Source organism: Magnolia sinica, chromosome 18, assembly GCF_029962835.1.
Source record: "Magnolia sinica isolate HGM2019 chromosome 18, MsV1, whole genome shotgun sequence".
NCBI classification, from domain to species: domain Eukaryota; kingdom Viridiplantae; phylum Streptophyta; class Magnoliopsida; order Magnoliales; family Magnoliaceae; genus Magnolia; species Magnolia sinica.
The window spans coordinates 29,561,709-29,571,947 of NC_080590.1; positions in this window are offsets into that span (position 1 = coordinate 29,561,709).

A 10,239-nucleotide genomic window follows, 5' to 3' on the forward strand; every position below is an offset into this window, starting at 1 on the left:
CATCCATTAGAAAGTTCACTATTTCAATGGGTATTGTAAATGTCATGCCCGAAACTCGGAAACTGGGCTCACAAAATTTCCGATCGCTGAATCCGATGCCGACAGCCTCCGTAATACCCCATTCTCGGCTCCCAGCATCCATATACCAGGTTCCGATCCTGGGATCTTACAAGGATGATTTTTCAACGTACATTTAACTCATAATAAGCATAACTACAAGTTTACCCAAATCACAAAGGCAACATCATCATCACATATCCACTAATATAAACATTTAAATACAGCGCCGAAAGGAAAATATACATATGTCAAAAATCAAAGCTCCAGAAGACCGCTGCATGCTCCAAGATCAACGCTGCTACGACTTAACACCACCTGCACGCATCTATCATGCATAAGCCTATAGAAAGCTTAGAGAGTGGTGTAAGTGTGTGCGCAAGGTAAGTGTCAATCATATAGATACCAGAGTAAGCGGAAATACTGGCAATCCATAAATACCATTAGCCTTATCTAGGCTATGCAATGTAAAAACATAATAGGCCAATATCATATGTTGAGAGAGCAATGTAGATCAGTTATGCAGTGCGGAGACATAGTAAGACAAATATCATATACTAATGATGTAATGAAATATGCAAATCCTGATGAGTTCGTCTAGGCCATATAAGTGCAGAAACATAGCAACCCAAAATATCATATGCCGCGGATGTAATACAATATGCGATGTAAATGAAATGACCAAGCTGGAGTGTGAGATCGGGATGTAGTACGTAGTATCGTAGACTATGGGGTCCATCACAAGAGACTTCTATCCAAACCAGTCCTATACCTAAATTTGGATAGCCAGACTCAATGTGGTAGACTCTTAATCTCAGGTTGGTCGTGTGCCCTAACCGAAATCCTAGCCACTGCGACGGTATACACGATGACTTGATTTCACACCACCAGCCCGAGTAGATAGTGAATGAATGAGTAAAATGCTGGGTATACAACTCCTGCTCAGGAAGTCCACATATCATACCGTACATCTTTGCGATAATCACCGGGGTCTAGTACACTCCAAACCAAGTAGTCGTCCCATCGAGCACAACAAGGTGAGTGAAAGAGACCTCATTATTCGCCTGCCAATATCGAGCTCGGCTTGTCGATAGTGGACCCATTCTTCGAGCTGGTCAAATTCAGCCCAGCTTTTCCCCCTCCTCTCTGGCAGGTAAGACCGCACCCCCTTCCAATCGACCACGACACAGTGGGAGACGCGGCCTAACGGTATATGGTCCTCATGCACTCATGCATCCACTTGGTCTAGACGTTGGAGCAACCTCTGGAACCAAGAGGGTTTAGGGACTTTCACCCAGGGATATCTATAGCACTCCATGTGGAAAAGATTTTCGGTGTCCCATCTGGCCATCCATGACATGCCTATGGAGGCTACGGCCCTGATATCACTAGGGCGTATGGTGGTCATGTCACACAATGTGAGATGCATGAGCCACACTATCCAGTTATACAGCAATCATACGCGTACCGCACGCTCATGTGGACAACTCCTCCTATCATGGAATCCCATAATAATCTGCCCAAATGGCATGTGCTATGATCAATCACTCACATCAACCATACATATGATGCGCATGGGCATGGATCATGAAGCTATACTAAGCATGTTATAAGATGATGGTGTACTCTCCTCATATTAAGGATGGGCCTAGACAACCTACTCATAACAAGAATGGGCCTTACAATGGGCCCAAGGGAAGGTCACAATGTGGACATCTAACCATCATTGCCCATTAATGTGGATATTTAACCAACATCACTCCCAAGCAGTAGCCCACATAAACATCATTGCATTCATTATGGTGAAAACACACATTACATCGGTCCACACATTCATCGCATTGGGCCTCACTCAAGGGCCACATATACACCACATCGGGCCTCGCCATACAGGCCACAAATACATCACAATGGGCCTTATTAAATGTAACATCTCGAAAAAACCCGTACAAAGACCCAAGTACCACCTCAGCCAAAAACCCAAGACCAAAACCTTTAAAAATTAGGTTAATGCTAGTAAGTGCTAAACCAGAGTGCTTATGAAATTAGCACTAATCGCTTTAAATATGATCCGCAAGACCAAATGTGCAGGATCATTGACGCTACATTACTCGAAATCTAGAATCCATCTCAAAACCCGGTTGCTCGTGAGCACACCGAAACTCCGTATCGGACTGACCGCACATCGAAAGTCCAATTACCCCGAAACTATACGTCCTTTGGAAATCAAGTCTTAATTGTGTCTAGAACTATACAACTTGAGCTCGGAGCGAAGAATGTGAGAAACATGAAAATATTTAGAAAAAAATCAATTTAAGTAATCCGAGTCGTGTCAGTGCCAAATATAAGGATTTAGACCGCCAGAATTCGACCCAAATACACCCTCGGATCGGAGAAATGTCTCACATATGTCGATGTACTTGTGGCCCTAATCGAGTGACCGTGACCGCTGAATCAAACTGTCCGCCACGGCTGATCTCAGAATCCGATCGAATGAAAACTCACCTGACCTAGATCCATGGTCATTGAGCTTAAGTCCGACCCAGACATGGAAAATGGGCCACCAGAAGTTCCGTTGGACCCGAACGGTCCGTATTTGGATATAACCTAAGTATACCTTGGCCCCTGGGGCCATTCCCATTAAACCCGAGCCTATATAAGGACCTTAAACCCCCTCTCTCACCCCATACGAATTTGATAAAACCCTATGAGAGAGAGAAGAGAAAAGAGAAGGGAAAAGAGGGAAAGTGAGAGTGAGAGATGGAGATTCTTCCTAAAATTCGATCCCGCTATTCCACGCACTCAACCGCCACTCCTATATCGCTATACATGCGATTCGATTTCATTCTTAGGTAAGAAAACCTAATCCTAACTTGTTTTAGGGTTTTAGATCGTGTAAGTTATGAAATAGCTAGCCTAATTTATACTATAGGTTGCCAATCTCGTGGACAAAGACTTAGCTTTAAAACTCGAGTTTGTTATGAGTCTACCGGCGAAAGATGCGGACTATAAACGTATAGGTTATGGTTTTCAAGCCTTTCAATGTTAGTTAATGATTTATTACTGACGTGGGTGCTATTTCACATACCAAATGCGTCGTTTGTTTCGCGTTTCAGATATATATATATATATATATATATATATATATATATATATATATATATATATAAACTATATTGACTTTAGTGTATTCCATGTATATGTAGAAAGTATCGTATATGTATGAAATTTGAACATATGTTTGCCATGATTAATTGTCGTATGTTTATGGTAGTTGTATGTGTAACAACTCTTTGGCGAAAGGATTTGCCCTAAGACATGCTATCACCAACATATGTCATGTATGTTGGAATGTGTAGTCTAAGAGTTTGTAGAAATGTCTGAATGATCAAGTGTGTAATAAATTATACGATATATGGGCGTTGAGAAGTGATTCTCAACTATCTTAATGATGTGTATGATTTCCTTCATGTAACTTACATTCTTTGTCTGTTTAACTTAGACACTGCTTATGTGTGAATTCATGTTTAAGTTAAAATCCATCAAATGCTCACATGCTTGTATGATTGGAATTGTTGATCCATTACTGTTCTGATTAGCTTGTATGATTATCTGTTATAATTGAATGTGTTTGGGACTACGGAATAGTCCAGGCAATTGGTAATAAGTACTGAATAGGTGGTTGAGGTTGTCTCGCCATATACGACGTGATCGATGAATCCGAGCCGTACTTAGGATGTTGGCAGTGGTTAGGCCACAGGAGTGCTTACGCACTTCATGTCGATTAACTCAACGTGCGCTCATACTAGTCGAGCTCGTCAAGTAACCCGATTGACCCGATGTATGTTCACCATGTATGGACGCTATGCTTGAATCTAAGGTACCAAACTCACCAGTGAAAATTCTTTAACCTTGGTACCTCAATCCGCTAAGACTCATGAGCCGGGCATGGTGGTATGGGACATCGTAGTCGAGCTGTAGGCCTACGGTGATGAGTCTCCCCGTAATGACCAGTGAGTAACCCGGACTCGTGAGCCGAATATGGTGGTATGGGACACCGTATTCGAGTAGTCGGCCTACAATGATAAGGTGATGAGCCCTTTGTAGTGACTTCGGGCATACACTAAGACTGCATACAGGCGACGAGCCCTTACGTAGCAACAAGAGTATACTAGGCCTGCACTGATAAGGTGACGAGCCCTTTGTAGTGACCTAGAACCGTATCATCGTTTGAGATTTACTAGGACTGACGACCCTAGAATGGATCATTGTTTGGGAATTGATATAAGGGAGGTACCTTAGATTCCCAATCCTGCTGTATGAAAGGGACTAATAATAACTCGATAATCACGCTCATTTCATCGCACTGCATGTGCCCCGGGTTGAAGAGCACAGAGGGAAGAAAGCATGCCGCGACCATAAGATGGTGTCGCACGAGGGAGTGTAGGCGAGGGCATGCATCATGCTTACATTTCATCCTTGCATTAATAAGAGTATCTAGGAATGTCTGATATGTCTGCTTTATCATTACTGCTTGACTGAATTGATAACATGTTAACCTTTGCTCTATGATCCCACTGAGTTGATCACTCACTCCCACGTTCTGGGACGGTGTTCTGAACACCCACCAGACTCTGTCTTAGTTGCAGATGACGATGCGACTCAGGAGGCGGAGCCCGATTACTATGACGATCAGGATGAGTTCTCATATATGCAATTCTCTGGTGGTTTCGCTTAGGCCATCCGGATCGACGGGGCTACAGGGTTTATTATTGTAGTTGAACTATTTTGAACTATTACATGTATATGGTGACTCAGTGATGTATTCATACTCTGGAGACCGATCGTGATCCTTTTGGCTCATACACGTTTATATACATTTTCCAGTCTTCCGCTTGCGTTATATGAATTGATCTGGAGTATGAATTACTGTTTTGGTATAATCCCACTCATGATTAATGCACTAACACAGACAACATTTAATCATCATTATCTATGTTGCATAAGTGATGCGTTGGAACTCGTGGGTTGAGTTTATGCTCGACCCCCGATTTTCAGGGCGTTACAAGTTGGTATCAGAGCATGATTTGGATTAAACCGGACCTGGGTTAGGGTCACACGATGTACGCTGACGCTTTTCAACATAGTTGGGTGCGAGAGAAATGTAGAAACAAGCTTAGGTTTCCCCGATTTCACCAATTGGCAAAGTTCACTGAAATCGATCACTTTGCTCGGGTCTGTACCCATCCGTGATCGCATGAGTCGATCCCGAATCACCCCTAGACCGTCAATTGACGAGTGTAGACCATGCTTTATTCCGTCCCAGCCGTTTAAAATCGGTAAACGTGAATATACATCAGAATCTATTTGAAATGACCCAAAACGAGCCAAATCGGAGTTAGGGGCCTAATAGCATATCTCCAGGGGGACCTCGCCCAAAGGGCGAGCCCTCGCCAGATGGTCCAGAGACCGGCGAGGACCTCGCCGGTTTGGCGAGGCCTCGCCGCCAAACGGGCCTGGCCGGGCGGGCCGGCTCGGGCCGATGGGTCCTGGGTGCTGTGTGGCCCACGGACGCATGTGGGGTCGATTAAAACCCCTCCTATGCTACCTCTCCTTCACAAACCACCACCCCAAGCTCTTCTTTTCTCCAAAAATTCCAGATTTTCCACTCAAACCCCTCCTCCAAACACTCCTTTTCTCATTTTCGTGCAACCCTTGCACTACCCCCTCAAAAAAAAACCTCTACCACAGCTGCCAACCCTTTCCATTCTCTCATTTGAGCTCTTAAACCCTCCATTTGAGTCTCAAATTCGTGTAAACTCACTAACCTATCCTATTCCATCATTTTCCCTCTTTATCCCCTTTCATTTGAGCCTACACATCCCCTTTTTGTAGCTCAAGATTCCAAAACCCAACAATCCCTCTTCTAATCTTCCTCATTCCTTCAACTTTCTTCATTCCTTCTCTTTTTGGAACACACAAATACCATTGTGTGCTTCAACGATCTTGTGAGCCCATAACCCATCTTATTCCCACTTTTCCTTCCATTTCAATGGCTCTTTTTGAGCTTGTGACGACTATTTTCTCTCTTTCCGCCCTTCTTTCTCTCATGGGAAAGAAAAGAGCTCCTGTGGAAGAAGCTGGGCCTAGTCGCCCTACTCGTTCGAGGAGACCGAGAGGTGCCGCCGCGAGTACGAGCGTCACTCGGGAGTTTCAGACTAAACGGGATCTTGATCCCCAGGCTCCCGTCGGAAGGACTCTGTTGGCGGAGCTGTCGCATGGAGTTTATGAGGGCCGTAGAGTCCTTTTTGAAGCTCATGTGGATGCAAGGCTATTTGGGGAATACCTCTTGCTCGAGCGCCTGGAAGAGGCCAGGTGAGGTCCGCTATTTGAGGGCGAGTACCGCGCAAATGTGGGCACTGTCCGAGCTTTCTATGCCCACATTCGAGAGCCTACGCTGGAGCCCTTGCAGTTCAAGATCCCTTGTGGAAGAGATCGGGAAGCCACAATTGACGTTGGTTTAGTATCTCGGCTTATGAATGTGCCTCTTGGCGAGGTACATGCAAGTGAGAAGAATCTGAGGAGTGCACGTGAAAGAGATCGCCGCACACGGACCCTTTGTGGCCAACTGGTTCAGTGGCAACCCAACAATAGCCTTCTAGCGACCAATATGACTGGCGACTTCCGTCTACTTCACCACATCTTCACGTTCAACGTCTACCCCAGGTGGAGCAACCGCAGCGAGTGCACGCGCCTGATGGTAGATTTCCTGTATCAAGTGGGGCAGGGAGAGAAGCTGTGTGTGCCTACGTATGTTCTGCGACAGATAGTTCTCACCGCACGCTCTAACAGGAGGTCGGATTCGCTCCCATTCGGCCGACTCATATGCAAGATTGCACATGAGTTTGGCTACAGACTTGGGGCGGAAAAGCCGGTGCCGATCCATTACATCAATGAAGCGACTCTCAATCAGATGGGAATCGGGCCACGGCAACGACAAGCCCGACTTGATGAGAGTGAGGATGAGACAGAGAGCGAAGAGGAAGAGAGTGAGGAAGAAGGGGGAGCTGAAATAGAAGAAGAGCAGAGCGAGGAAGAAGAGGAGGCCCAGGATACGGATGAGAGCTCCCCTCCTACGGCACCGGAGCATGGCACTGTTCGAGCTCGCTTAGCTCGACTTGAGGAAGGTCAGGCTGTCCTACGACAGGATATAATGGATCTTCGGGGCCTCGTGAAACACAAGTTTAAGAAAGTGACTCGCACTTTGAGGTCCATCCTGTGCTGCCTACAGGATAAGGGTGCCCCTCCTCCGTCGCCAGACTCGGATGCCTAGTCATCCAAGCCGTCGCCCCGTAGCTTGTTTTGTTGCTGTGTTAGGATGTTTGCGTTTGTATGCATCTTCTGTCATGATTCATGTAACACTGTATTCCATGTGCTGTGACAAATTTTGGTAAATGAAATGCATGCGGTCTCTTTTGCTATGAAGTTGTGTGGAATGCTTAAAGGATTGTGTATTGCTATGCTACATCTTACGTAAGTTGCACCCTATTTCATATAGGGAATGCCACCTAAGGTCACGCGGAGCATGGCACGCCTCACACTTATTGATTCGATGGACCAGGCACCTCCCCAGAGTGAAGGTCGTACGGACCCTGGTTTGGGCCCGGTTCGTGAGACTATGCCTGAGCCTCAGCCTTCTACTGGTCCTACAGTTGGGCCGCCACCTTACACACCACCGATTCGTGATCAAAATCGTGCATCTTCTTCGACACAGCATGAGCCTCAGTCAGCCCCACTACAGATAGGTTGGAGCAGTTGATGATGATGATGCACCAGCAGCTCTTGCTCACTATTGCAGGGGCCCTAGCTCAGGGTGGTAGTGCGACTCCACCTTCACCATCTGTATGCCCTGCTGGGACTGTAGGGCCTTCCGCTCAGGATGAGGGTGTGCCTTCACCTGCACCTACTATATACCCTACGGGGAACTTAGGTATGAGTGGCCTCCTCGAGCGATTCCAGCGCTTGCGGCCTCTTACCTTTGCGGGTTCTCACAGACCCGAGGAGGTCGAATATTGACTAGACCGCATCTCGAAGATGCTAAGGATGCTATAGTGTACAGAGCTAGAGCAGGTCGAGTTGGCCACCTTTATGTTTGAAAAGGAGGCCAGCTTGTGGTGGGATAGTGTCCTGCGGACCATTGCAGTTGACTATGTATGGATGTGGGCAGCTTTTGAGTTCCGCTTCCATGAGAAGTACTATCCCCGGACCCGGCATGAGAAGGAGAATGAGTTCTTGTGCCTCAGACAGGGAGGTGTCGGTGACAGAGTACGAGCACCGGTTTACGAGTTGGGCAGGTACGCCCCTTTGATTCCGATCAGCCGATGCGGATGCGGCATTTTTCGAGGGCTTCTGCAACCCGATATTCGCTCGAAGATGTGTTGTGCTAACATACCCTCCTATGCCGAGCTAGTACACATGTCTATGCGGACGGAGTAGATGGGGATCGATTGTCATGTTCTCGTGGGCCTATGATCCCTAGGCCACGACCGGATATGCCAAGTATGCCATTCCTCGGCAAGAGATCCTGTACCGACTCTCCTCCCAGGATCGTGGCGCCACTAGTTCCGATGAGGTGACCGGTGTGACATGTACATATTGTGGGAGACCAGGTCATGCTGCAGAGAGCTGTTTTGCACGTATGAGAGATAGTGGGTTTTCGCCGCCATAAAGAATCGACGTCCCTCGCCCTCAGGCTCTATCGGCTCCATCCCTACAGACAGCAACTGCACATCCTTCCTTCAGGCCCCCTTCACATATGGTGCCTCACCTAATAGATCTCGAGCAGCACGCGTTCACGTACTTACAGCGGAAGCGCCTGACACTACAGCTACCCTACCTTTGGCCTTCGAGCTCACCGCCCATGTTGAAGGTACACCTATATTTCTATTAGTGGATATGGGATCCACTACATCCATGATATCATGTTCTGCAGTCCAGCGCTTAGGGCTAAATATGACTTCGATGGTTGGGGTGCGAGTTATTACAGCACCAGGGACTTTTACAGATGCTACCAAAATGTGTGCAGGTTGCTTGATAGATCTAGGGAGCAAGATGATATGCATTGACTTGATTGTCATTACGATATACCATTTCGACGTCATCCTTGGTATGGATTGGTTAATTGAAGCGAGGGCCGAGATTGACTGCGAGACCCGTCTAGTGACAGCGTACGGACACGAGGGCACGCCCTTTAAGTTCCCCGTGCAGGTCAGTTGCCCTTTTTGAGTCCTTTGTTATGCTTCCTTACTGAAGAATGTTGACGGCCCGGTACCGGAAGACACACTAGTGGTTCGAGAGTTTGAGGACGTGTTCAGTAAGATACCTGGACTACCTCCTCGACGCGAGATCGACTTCACTATCGACCTTGTGCCCAATGCGACACCAATATCTCTTCCGACTTATCGCATGGCTCCGTGTGAGATGGAGGAGCTGAGGAAACAGATCGACGATCTGTTAAATGCTGGCTTCATACGACCGAGTGTATCTCCTTGGGGAGCACCCATGTTATTTGTGAAGAAGAAGGACGGTTCACTGTGGTTGTGTATTGATTATCGCAGATTGAACCAAGTGACAATAAAGAACAAGTATCATTTGCCTAAGATAGATGATCTATTCGATCAGTTGAAGGGGGCAAGGTATTTCTCGAAGATTGACTTGCAGTCGGGGTATCACCAATTACGCATTAGGGATGAAGATGTGCAGAAGACGGCTTTCAGGACCAATTTTGGACACTATGAGTTTCTCATAATGTCGTTCAGCCTTACGAATGCACCAGCCGTGTTCATAGACTTGATGAACAAGGTATTTTGGCCATTCCTTTTCCGATTCGTCATCGTATTTATTGTTGACATCCTTATATACTCCAAGAGTCGGGAAGAGCACGAGGAACACTTAAGAGCGTGGATACTCTGAGGAAGAACTAGTTGTTCGCCCAGTATAAGAATTGCGACTTCTAGAAAGAAGAAGTCAAGTTCCTGGGACATGTGGTGTCTAGGGAAGAGATAGCTGTGGACCTTGCTAAGGTAGCCGCAGTTCAGGACTGGGAGCAGCCCGGTTTGGTTACCGAGGTGAGGAGTTTTCTTGGTCTGGCAGGTTACTATCGACGATTCATTTGAGATTTCT